The sequence below is a fragment of the Oncorhynchus kisutch genome, linkage group LG13 (genome assembly GCF_002021735.2).
Source record: "Oncorhynchus kisutch isolate 150728-3 linkage group LG13, Okis_V2, whole genome shotgun sequence".
Lineage (NCBI taxonomy): Eukaryota > Metazoa > Chordata > Actinopteri > Salmoniformes > Salmonidae > Oncorhynchus > Oncorhynchus kisutch.
In genome coordinates this window covers 33,991,257-34,001,767 of record NC_034186.2, presented here as the reverse complement: position 1 = coordinate 34,001,767, position 10,511 = coordinate 33,991,257, and positions in this window count along the sequence as shown.

Here is a 10,511-nt window from a genome sequence, read left to right as displayed (position 1 = left end):
GGCCTGAGTAGAAAGGCTTGACAAGGCATTATTTTGAAAGGAATTGAGTAAAACACTACATACAGTCATCAGATCCTGTTTGTACCCTTCCAATTCCTCTGCCCCCGTCCTCTCCCATGCGATGGAGGAGACGATGTAGTTGAACCAGCCATAATTCAGCAGCCTAATTGATGGCTTTCCTTGTAACCAAGACAACCTCCAGGGCTGGACCCATGTCATGTATGGGACTGCTGACGTCCGATATGTTCTCTTCTTTGACTGCAGTAATCAGATGGGAGGCAACTAACTACAGCGCCTTGAATAGCAGGGAAAGAGCAGTGTGCTCTTGGATACTTTTCTTCCAAATGAAACTGTCCATGTGAGGAAATGACCTGATCCAAGAGAAGGTGGTCAGTTACATTTTGTATGTGCAAGTGTGTATTGACAGGTGTCTGGAGAGAGGGAAAAGCAGTAGATGCTCAGATGACAACAGAGACAGTCTACAGAAGCAATAAGGCCCCATCTATCCCAAACCACCAGACATGTATTCTTGTTGTACTGAGATGTTCTGTGTTATGGATGTGCCAGTTTGTGTGTGTCATGTACAGGTAACTGCCAAAATAAAGTAAATGAGGGATAAAAGAGTATATTGAAAGCAAGTGTTTTCACACAGGTGTGGTTCCTGAGTTAATTAATCAATTAACATCCCATCATGGTTAGGTTCATGTATAAAAATGCTGAGCAAGCCATTATGCTGGCCATAATTTTGCATACCATGTCTATGCCCCCACAGGATGAGAATATGCCCATCCACAAGGCCCAAGTGGTCACTGAATGGATTGTTGAGCATGACGATTATGTAAATTATGGCCATTTTAGTCACCAGATCTCAGCCCAATTGAACAGTTATGGGAGATGCTGGAGCTACGATTGAAACAGCGTTTTCCACCACCATCAACAAAAAAACTAGAATGCTGTCGCATCCATCAAATAGATTTACAGACACTTGTAGAATCTATGCCAAGTTGCATTGAAGCTGTTCAGGCTTGTGGTGGCCCAGCGCCCTATCTCAGGGAACATCAACTAGGTGCAGCTGCAGGCAGATTCTTTCTTGAGGGGATGGTAAGGGGGCCGCAACATAATTAGAAATCATTTATAGACTGCAAATTGACCGCAAGAAGCCCAAACAGATAACTAAAACACTTCAAACATGGGTTACATTTCTATACAATCACATACACACTTCATGATCAAAAGTATGTGAACACCTGCTCGTCGAACATCTCATTCCAAAATCGTGGGAGTTGGTCCCCCCTTGCTAATATTACATCCTCCACTCTTCTGGGAAGGCTTTCCACTAGATGTTGGAATATTGCTGTGAGGACTTGCTTCTATTCAGCCGCAAGAGCGTTAGTGAGGTCAGGCACCTTATGCGGTGGGCTCTGATTATCCAAGGCTATAATGTACAGATAGCTTATGTGAAGGGCTCGGTGAATGTGGTTGCCTACGCTCTATCACGGGTTTACTAACTGCGGATGCGATATGTTTTTTTGTTATTGCAAACTGTATATTTGCATTTTTTTGTGGTGGACGTGTTACGTTCCCCAGTTTCTGTGTTGTAGTTTGTATTTGAGTGTGTTTCAGGAGATGGCTTCCTGAATTCTCCCCAAGCAGCTGATTGGTCAGCCCCATTGATGATTGGAGCTGACCCCGCCCCCTCGTCAAGTTACAGCTGTATCTGATTAGACTCCTTCTGAAGCTATATAAAAGCCAGTGTTCTGTTCAGCAGAGAGATCATTGCTGGGAGGTCATTGCAGAGATATAGATTGCAGAAAGATCATAACTGAGAGATGATTGCTGAGAGAGGAGGCTGATGGCTGAGGGTGATATACTGTGTTGGTTGTTCAGCAGAGGGAGATTATTAGTGTGTCCTGTATTGGTTGAGTGAGGGAGCTGATTGGTTATGTCTGTTGTGTGTCAATAGGATGCAGTGTTTTGATTATTGAAATTGTTTGTGTTATTCTGTTTCATTTGTTCCCAGGGGGGAAGGAGAAGGCACCTAGGGAGTGCTTAGGCAAGAGGCCCGCGGGCATACATATACCCATGGTATATTCACTGTCTAGGCACACTAGGAAAGACCTGGGCAGACCACCCACTGTATTTTGGTTAGCGCACCAGGTGGTGCTAAGTTAGGTATGTAGTGGTTAGACAGGTAAGGTAGGAGAGGGGGCTTTGATATTTACTTTCTTTGGTTCCGTCCATCCCCTTTTCCCCATATTACCGTGTGAAGGAATAAATTCCTTGTAAACGGTACCACTCTCTCTGCCTTTGTCATCCGTACTCGCACCTACAGTCCCATACCTCTTTCACTTCATGGAGAGTTGAGTTGTTGCAGGGTGTTGCGTTCCCTCTTCATAGAGGAGTGCGTAACAGTTCTTGTTTTATCTATAAAGAGGTCCATAGCAACAATATGCTTTTATTCTGCTAATACAGAATCTCTGCTCTAGTGGCAACTCTGTAATCAAAGTTAATGGTTTTAAATGATGTGGCCACTGGAGCGCTCCTCTGAAGGACCACGCTGCACCGGCTACAACAGTCCAGTAGAGGGTAGTATGGGTGTGTTTTGCTATCTGTTGTCTATGTTCCGACAGCCTGTCTGCTGACATCTTTACTATTGGGCCTACTTTTCAAATCCAGACCTGTAGCAGTACAGTGTTACTGACTCAGCCATATCATGCTTACCTTTTTTAATTTCCCCATCTCAATGTTTGATGGTGCTACTGACCAACATTTGAGAAAAGGAGTGTCTGCATCTGGTTCTAATAAATCTACATTTAAATTAACCCTAGAACTCATTCATCTAATACATTGTCATGCACATTTTTGTTTGAATGAAGTGATAGTAAAGAAATGAGCTTTATGAGTGCAGTCTACAATTCCTGAAATGCTGGAGTTACTCGGAGTCTTATGATCGAATGCTTCACTACTTTGGAACCTTGCACTTCAGGAAGTGAAGTCTCCCCATTCCATATGACCAAATGGATGTCTCAGACTGGGATGACAAGCTCCAGTGGAACGGAACCCCTGACACTGCACTAAGGAGGGAGGGGGTTGGAGGGTGTTGGAATCTAGCTGGGAGTCTACCAAGTGAATGGCCATTTGTGTGCCTAAGTTTTGTGGAACCTAATGGGGGCTGATCCCACCTGTCTGAGCTGGGCTTGGGCTCTACAGGACAATGGAAGGAAGGGACAAGGGATGTAGGGAAGATAAAGACATGTGATGGGGGGGGGGGGCACACTGACCACAAGAGGAATGGTTTTAACCACAGGTGAATGAGAGAGCGAACGAGAGTAGTCTGCTGGCTGGCTGTTAATTCATGAGGGGTTAAAATGACCATAAACCTGTGAGGGGACAGATATAAATTATATAAAAATGGGGAATCTTTAGCATAAAATATATATTTTTTACTGTTTTTAATAGGTCTCCAGATAATACATGTGAACTAGGGAGGTGGGGTGTACAAGGCTTAATCACCTAGCCTGCCTGTGAAACGTGTTTGCTGCTGACCTTTCTGCTTTAATGAAGTTTCACAAAGACAAAGGTTGAACACTGGGACTGGAGCTTGGCCCTCAGTGTGTGTGTTTTTGCATGCACATACATGCCTCCCCCTGCTCATGTGGGGTGAGCATGTGTGGATCTGCGCAAGCATGAATATGTAGGCTGGGATGGGACATTGTGATTTCTTGTGGAAGTGTGTGTAGCTCTCCCTATCTTGTCTGTGTGTATAAAGGCTGTGTCTTATCACTGCTCCTCCCTCTGCTGTTTGTCTGCCGATGGACTGTCTGTCTGTCATCACCAGGCAATGCCAGGGCCAAGGGATGCTTTGAGGTGAACAACTAATGCTGCTGATGATGTCTAGGGTGACAACAATAGGCTAGATTGGCAATCATTTAATCAATTGGGCCTTGGGTTTAATGAATTATAGATAGATACACAGTGGCTTTGGAAAGTATTCAGACCCAATGACATTTTGTTACTTTACATTATTCTAAAATTAATTCAATAGTTTTTTCCCCTCATCAACCTACACACTACCCCATAATGACAAAGCAAAAACATGTTTTTAGAATTTTTAACTAATTTATCAAAAAAATAAAATATCACATTTACATTAGTATTCAGACCCTTTCTTCGGTACTTTGTTGAAGCACCTTTGGCAGTGATTACAGCCTGGAGTCTTCTTGGGTATGACACTACAAGCTTAGCACACCTGTATTTGGAGTGTTTCTCTCATTCTTCTCTGCAGATCCTCTCAAGCTCTGCCAGGTTGGATGGGGAGCGTCGCTGCACAGCTATTTTCAGGTCTCTCCAGAGATGTTTGATCGGGTTCAAGTCTGGGCTCTGGCTGGGCCACTCAAGGACATTCAGAGATTTGTCCCTTAGCAACTGCTGCGTTTTCATGGCTGTGTGCTTAGGGTTGTTGTCCTATTGGAAGGTGAACCTTTTTGAGGTCCTGAGCGGTCTGGAGCAGGTTATGGTCAAGGGTCTCTCTGTATTTTGCTCCGTTCATCTTTGCCTCGATCCTGACTAGTCTCCTAGTCCCTTTCGCTGAAAAACATCCCCACAGCATGATGCTGCCACCACCATGCTTCACCGTAGAGATGGTGCCAGGTTTGCTCCAGACGTGACGCTTCGCATTCATGCCAAAGAGTTCAATCTTGGTTTCATCAGACCAGAGAATCTTGTTCCTCATGGTCGGAGAGTCCTTTAGGTGCCAAACGGGCTGTCATGTGCCTTTTACTGAGGAGAGGCTTCCGTCTGGCCACTCTACCATAAAGGCCTGATTAGTGGAGTGCTGCAGAGATGGTTGTCCTTTTGGAAGGTTCTCCCATCTCCACAGAGGAACTCTAGAGCTCTGTCAGTGTGACCATCGGGTTCCTGGTCACCTCCCTGACCAAGGCCCTTCTCCCCCAATTGCTCAGCTTCTCCCCCAATTGCCAGCACTAGGAAGAGTCTTGGTGATTACAAACTTCTTTCATTTAAGAATGATGGAGGCCACTGTGTTCTTGGGGACCTTCAATGCCGCAAAACATTTTTGGTACCCTTCTCTAGAGCTATGCGTCGACACAATCCTGTCTCGGTGCTCTACAGACAATTGCTTCGACCTAATGGTTTGGTTTTTACTCTGACTTGCACTGTCAACTGAGGGACCTTATATAGACAAGTGTGTGCCTTTCCAATCATGTGCAATCAATTGAATTTACCACAGGTGGACTCCAAGTTGTAAAAACATCTCAAGGATGATCAATGGAAACAGGAGCTCAATTTCAGAGCTCAATTTCGAGTCTCATAGAAAGGGTCTGAATAGTTCTCTAAGGTATTTCTGTTTTTATTTTTAATACATCTGTTTTCGCTTTGTCATTATGGGCTATTGTGTGTAGATTGCAGATTGTTTTAGATATGTAATCAATTTTAGAATAAGGCTGTAACGTAACAAAATGTGCAAAAAGGTCAAGGGGTCTGAATACTTTCTGAATGCATTGTATATATATAGTATATAGCAATGGCAAGAACTTTTTGTCTACTTTCTTGTATGATGCATGCAGTAGAATCATTTCATTTGTGATGAGATGCTGTAGATATTCGGTAAAAAGACATTAATACTCATAAATTGTAGGTAGGAAATATTGCATGTTATGATAGAACAACGCTTAGTTGTTACCTTCTTTTCAGTGGAGAATAGAGGGAGCATGGGAGAAGTGCCTGTTGATAGCTATGAAGAGACAGTGAGGAGAGGGGTTTGAAAGAAACTCCTTGTCCCCTCTCAGAGTGTGGCTCTCTCTCATCTATCTGCCCTCTGAAACTCTGACGTCCAACGCTGAGTCTACCTGCGTCACCTCACTGATACCTAATTTAGCCCCGTGGAACATTATTGGTTAATGAAATGGGGGGGGGGGGGGGGGGGGTAATAAAACTCCCAAATTCAGAAGCTTGTGTTCTGACATTTGAACGGTAGGTTAGGCTACTTTCATAGATATTCAGTCGACAACCCCTCCCCCTCTTTACACATGCACACACCCAAAAAGACTTCCCAGACACCCGACCCAAACCTCATCCCATCCACCCCTGCCACAAGCTCTTACTCATCCTCCTTCAGTCTGGGCCACATAGCCCCCCCAGGAATGCTCCACACAGACACATCCATATTTAGCTACATCACAACTTGGAGGAAGGTTTTCATCTCACAGAAAAGGCCAAAATCCTATTTTTGAGAAAGTAGTAAGATCTTAAGATAAAACAAAATGTTTAAACTGTTCTTCTTCCCCTATGATCTCTTTGATACAGTATGATCCTCTTGTTTGTCCTTCTCCTTGGTGACCCTGTGAAGAGCAGGTAGGCCCACAATACCCACCCTGTCAGACAGGAGCTCAGAGATTTACATTATTAGGCCTTTTTGTTGGTGTGTGTCTATTTCCAAAATTTTATAGATGTTATTTTTAACATATTATTCATATGATACATTACCTTTGAGTCATAACATAAGACTAATGACTATGTAGATTAATGGGTTGACTACATTAGGAAAAATCAAATTTTCACAAAATCAAAGACTATCTTCATACAGACCTATAAGTAAATGTACTTATTGATTACAGTAGCTAGGTTTCATCCAATTTGCAACAGATTTTCATGTGAATATTATAAAATCTGCATTTAAAGCATATGCGCATTTTTCCACAAGTTTTGTGTCCATCAAAACTGACTTGTTGCAGATAAATGCCTGTACGTGATGTCGTAGTGCAAATAAAAACATTTTTGCTCAAGTTCTCCTGTACCGAATAAAAATATATTTAAGTTCAACGTGTTTCGATTGCCTTTTCCACTCTATCGATGGTTTCGTCACACAAACTGTTGAGATACAGTGGGGCAAAAAAAGTATTTAGTCAGCCACCAATTGTGCAAGTTCTCCCACTTAAAAAGATGAGAGAGGCCTGTAATTTTCATCATAGGTACACTTCAACTATGACAGACAAAATGAGAAGAAAAAAATCCAGAAAATCATATTGTAGGATTTTAATGAATTTATTTGCAAATTATGGTGGAAAATAAGTATTTGGTCACCTACAAACAAGCAAGATTTCTGGCTCTCACAGACCTGTAACATCTTCTTTAAGAGGCTCCTCTGTCCTCCACTCGTTACCTGTATTAATGGCACCTGTTTGAACTTGTTATCAGTATAAAAGACACCTGTCCACAACCTCAAACATTCAGACTCCACTATGGCCAAGACCAAAGAGCTGTCAAAGGACACCAGAAACAAAATTGTAGACCTGCACCAGGCTGGGAAGACTGAATCTGCAATAGGTAAGCAGCTTGGTTTGAAGAAATCAACTCTGGGAGCAATTATTAGGAAATGGAAAACATACAAGACCACTGATAATCTCCCTCGATCTGGGGCTCCACGCAGGATCTCACCCCATGGGGTCAAAATGATCACAAGAACGGTGAGCAAAAATCCCAGAACCACACGGGGGGACCTAGTGAATGACCTGCAGAGAGCTGGGACCAAAGTAACAAAGCCTACCATCAGTAACACACTATGCCGCCAGGGACTCCAGCAACCGTGTGTGAAAACCTTGTGAAGACTTACAGAAAACGTTTGACCTCTGTCATTGCCAACAAAGGGTATATAACAAAGTATTGAGGTAAACTTTTGTTATTGACCAAATACTTATTTTCCACTATAATTTGCAAATAAATTTATTAAAAATCCTACAATGTGATTTCCTGGATTTTTTTTCTCATTTTGTCTGTCATAGTTGAAGTGTACCTAATGATGAAAATTACAGGCCTCTCTCATCTTTTTAAGTGGGAGAACTTGCACAATTGGTGGCTGACTAAATACTTTTTTGCCCCACTGTAAATGGCAAACTGTTTGCTGATAAAGTTGACAGGTTAGGTTTTATGATGACTTTGATAAGAGCAAGATCATCCTCATGTGGTAATTGGCAGCTAAGCACCCATCGTCATGTCACTTGCATACAAATTAAGACCCTCCATGTGTATCGTAAAAGAGCATCAACCTCATCACCGTGCACTTTCATCACCCTGTGGAGTTTATCGTAACTTGTTTTATCTGTGGGGTTTTTCTATACAGTATGTCTTTACTTGCATAGAAACTGTGGATGGAAACTTGGTTATTGATAATGTTCATGACAGAACTTTGGAGTTGATACTGTTACAGGTGGAAGGAATCATAAGAATAACAATGTCACATGACCAACTTTCCAAATGCTTATATTACAACTAAGTGACACATGTCACAGGTGGAAAATACCAGAAGTATTTTGTCAACAATTAATAAATCGAACTTGTAAACAGCAGACAATTTTTGTAGTGTTGTGACATTTAACTAACAAATTGAACCAACAAATGTATGCCTTAACTGCTTGTTTGAAAAGTAGGCTATTGCCACCTGCTTACTACTTAAATGATATGTGGGAGCATTTTGCCATGAAATGGTAACCCTATCACTGGCTAACCAATCGTTCCTACCAGGAGATTGATTTGAATCTGACATAACTGTTCACTCGACAAGGTGTGTATTTAGCTTTGATATAGTCCACAAAAACCATTGTTATGCAAGTTGGACCTGTATTTAATTTCAGACCAAATAAAAGGAGAGGATGAAGGTTTATGAGGTAAATGGGTTAGTATTGAAGAGCTTCTGGGAGCCACAGCAGGTGACTAGGCCTACATATGCTCCATAACAACAAAGACATTAAAGGTCCAATGCAGCTGTTTTTATCTCAATATCAAATCACTTCTGGGTAACAATTAATAACCTTACTGTGATTGTTTTCAATTAAAATGGTCAAAAAGAAACCAATAGCTTCTTAGCAAAAAAACTGTTTCTCAAGCAAGAATTTTGCTGCGACTGTCTGGGAGTGAGGGACCTAATTGGAGGAGCCTAATAGGAGGGATATATAACCTGAAACAATCTGTTATTGGCAAAGAGGCTAGAAACTCTCTTTGTTATTGGCAGACAAACTCCACCCATGCAAAATGAGCTGAAATTGAATGTGGTCTTTTCAAACAGCTCTTACACTAAAAGGGTAATATCATAATTTTCACCATTTCACAGTATTATTCCAATCTCATAGTGGGGAAATGTATATAAAACACAGGAAAATCAGCCTAGCTATTTTTTTTTACTGCACTGCCCCTTTAACCATAATCTGTAATTGCTTGTCAAGAGCTAGACTTTATATGTAGGAAAGATAGGACTTTATATGTAGGAAAGATAGGACTTTATATGTAGGAAAGGTAGGACTTTATATGTAGGAAAGATAGGACTTTATATGTAGGAAAGATAGGACTTTATATGTAGGAAAGATAGGACTTTATATGTAGGAAAGATAGGACTTTATATGTAGGAAAGATAGGACTTTATATGTAGGAAAGATAGGACTTTATATGTAGGAAAGATAGGACTTTATATGTAGGAAAGATAGGACTTTATATGTAGGAAAGATAGGACTTTATATGTAGGAAAGATAGGACTTTATATGTAGGAAAGATAGGACTTTATATGTAGGAAAGATAGGACTTTATATGTAGGAAAGATAGGACTTTATATGTAGGAAAGATAGGACTTTATATGTAGGAAAGATAGGACTTTATATGTAGGAAAGATAGGACTTTATATGTAGGAAAGATAGGACTTTATATGTAGGAAAGATAGGACTTTATATGTAGGAAAGATAGGACTTTATATGTAGGAAAGATAGGACTTTATATGTAGGAAAGATAGGACTTTATATGTAGGAAAGATAGGACTTTATATGTAGGAAAGGGAGGTTGAAAATGACCCAAAAGCATTATAAATAAAACATGCCCAACAGGGCCTGATAACCCCAGTCCTTCAGTTGCCAAATCCTGGGGGGTCTTCCACATTTTGCTCTCCCCCCTCGTCACCTGATTGCTCAACTGCTCTGCTTACCTGTAAGCAGGATTTCACCTTATTTTTGGTGTCAGTGGATCATTCCTCAGACATGCATGAGGCATTGGAGGGTGGGAGTTGCTCGCCACATACCTGTCATAGGGGGTTTCCTGACCTGATAAAGACCTTGGGGACTGAACACATCAGTGTCTGAACACATCAGTGACCAGTGGATTATTCATCACCCTTGTTTTGTTTTAACATGAATGAAAAATGCAACTAATAAATCTTGATTTGATAAGTATTCACCCCCTGAGTCAATACATGTTAGAATCACCTTTGGCAGTGATTACAGCTGTGAGTCTTCTTGGGTACATCTATAAGAGCTTTGCACACCTGGATTGTGCAACAGTTGGCCATTATTATTTTTCAAATTCTTCAATCTCTGTCAAGGTTGTGACTAGACAATTTTTAAGTCTTACCATAGATTTTTTCAAGCAGATTTAAGTCAAAACTGTAACTTGGCCACCCAGGAAAATTCACTGTCTTCTTGGTAAGCAACTCCAGTGTAGATTTGGCCTTGTGTTCT